Genomic DNA, 2,347 nt, shown 5'->3' on the forward strand with positions numbered 1-2,347 from the left:
GGAGTTCAAACACACAGAATAACGTTCCACACTTTAAACGTTTTCTCAACTTGAAAAACCAACTGAGAGCTGGTGTCCAATGGAATCAGAGACGAATTAAATATGACGCTTTAATTCACAACAGATTTGCCCTCTATGTGAATCAGAAGTGAAAGAGCCTAGTAAAGTGTTCCAGCAGAGAATGTGTGTAGCCAGAGACATAGCATTCACAGTCAGTCAGACCTTTTGTGACACAAAAAGTGTATTTCCATGATTACTCTTTTTGGAAGTCCGCTTAAGTATTTTCCATCTTGGATAATGAGGGGAGTCATATTTTCATGGTCATTTTCTTGTCAGTCTCAGTGTTTGGTTGCGTCAGGCTGATCTTCTATCTTGATGAAGCCTAGATCCTGCTTTTAGGAGTAAAATTGTGAAGGCAAGTAAGGAAGGACATTGTGAGTTCAGTAATGATCACTGAAACATTATACCCATTTTTTAGCATGTAGATCTTATTCCACACTATATTGAGGAAAAATCTGTAAGACTACTTGCAGTGATGTTTGAACGCCAAGAATGCTTGCAAATTCAATAAACGTGGATACCCTATATGCTCTCAAGTTTTTCGTTTTTAATTATTTAGGGGTTGTAACGTGTGGCAATTTAACGTTTATGAACTTTTTTTAAAAGCAATTTTAAGTTTTTTTTTTTAATTAATAATTACTCTATACGCTCAAATACTTGATTCTGATTGGTTGATTGCGGCATTTAGCTGTCAGATATTTCCCAGTATTAATGTAACTCGATGCTCATTAATGTAACCATACTCGTCGATGCTTAACCCTTGTGCCTCTTAGCGTTTTTTTCATTTTTTGATCATTTTGGCTGTTAATGCAAAGCCAAAAATGTATTTTTTTTAATTTAAAATTTTAATATTTCACCCTCATTTATTTTCATAAATCTATTTTACACTAGATATAAAAAGTTGCACATTTAAAGACAAAAATGTCACCATTGAAACCCGTTAACAGTGCGTGCCATTTAAAAATAAGCACTATTTGTTAATGGGCTGTCATTCTGCTGGCAAGGCTTTTCTCCTCTGTAACCTTTTTAAAATTGACGTACAAGGATTAAATTCGCGCTACTTGAAACGCCTTGCGTAGCAAACGCCGGACTCGCGCCACTGATCTATAATAGAGATCATTATATAGGGTGAACTGCCCTAAAGTGGGACCCTGGCTAATGTGGGACAGCTAAGGTCTAGTATTTATAGCTCCCCCATAAATACATGAATGCCAATGGGTTAGCCAAAGCTGATCAAAATCCCATGACCTCTCAGATGTTCAGTCATATTTGAGGGCGGAGCAATCATCAGACAAGAAGCACATTGTGTGAACGCCATCCAAAGATCAGAGACATAAAGTTTTGACAAACTTGATATTAAGGTGTATAAATTAATTTGAAACAAAACAGTCCTGCTATGTTTTTGGTCTAATGTGCATATGAAATGTTTGTCCATCAAAATATAGTGTAACTTTGTATGTATACATTATATATTTAATATTTTTTTTAATCAAATTTCCTAGTGTCCCAGTTTAGGAAATGTGGCAGCTTTACAGAAAATTACGTTTCTACAATATATTTAGTAGTTGCTTATCAGTGGTGACTATGTCAGTTAATGTACATATGGCAGAAATTTACGGAAAAATCAATTAAAGACGTAACCAAACAGACGATGAACACTATTAACAGCAATTATTATATGTTGCAATCAAACTTTGGTATTTCTGTATGTTGTTTCAGGGTTGGCATCATCTGAGGTCCTCTGAGGGGTTTGCATCATCTGTTCTCAGGTGTTCTGGATCCAGACTGAAGCTTGTGTAAATCCTAGTTACCACGGGATGTCAATCCCATGGCAGAAACAGAAAAACAAATAGAGACATAATTAGCGTAGCTGCTGTTCCAACCAAGCAAAATTGATTTGTTTAACCCAAGCTAAAGAATAATAATGTGTATTTGATCAGATATAACTGCAGTACAAGATTATGAGATGCATTACTTGAATGAGGCCAAAGAGATGAGTCTTTAATATAGATTTAAACAGAGAGAGTGTGTCTGAACCCCAAACGTTATCAGGAAGGCTATTCCAGATTTTGGGAGCCAAATGCGAAAAAGCTCTACCTAGGTACTTCCAAAAGTCCAGAGTTTTGCGACCTTAGGGAGCGTGATGGATTGTAGCGTGGTAGAAGACTAGTTAGGTAAGCAGGAGCTAAACCATTAAGAACCTTATAGGTAAGTAATAATATTTTGTTACTGATACAGAACTTAATAGGTAGCCAGTGCAGAGACTGTAAAATTGGGGTAATATGAT

The 2,347-nt window shown here is 36.1% G+C and overlaps 1 long non-coding RNA gene across 1 annotated transcript in view; it reads right to left on the bottom strand.

Moving 5' to 3' along the window:
* Positions 1 to 2,347, bottom strand: part of LOC107695495 (uncharacterized) — a 12,041-nt gene that overhangs the window by 1,478 nt on the left and 8,216 nt on the right. The window lies entirely within an intron of this gene.

The sequence above is a fragment of the Sinocyclocheilus anshuiensis genome, unplaced genomic scaffold, assembly GCF_001515605.1.
Source record: "Sinocyclocheilus anshuiensis isolate Anshui unplaced genomic scaffold, SAMN03320099.WGS_v1.1 scaffold562, whole genome shotgun sequence".
In the NCBI taxonomy this organism is placed as follows: Eukaryota; Metazoa; Chordata; class Actinopteri; order Cypriniformes; family Cyprinidae; genus Sinocyclocheilus; species Sinocyclocheilus anshuiensis.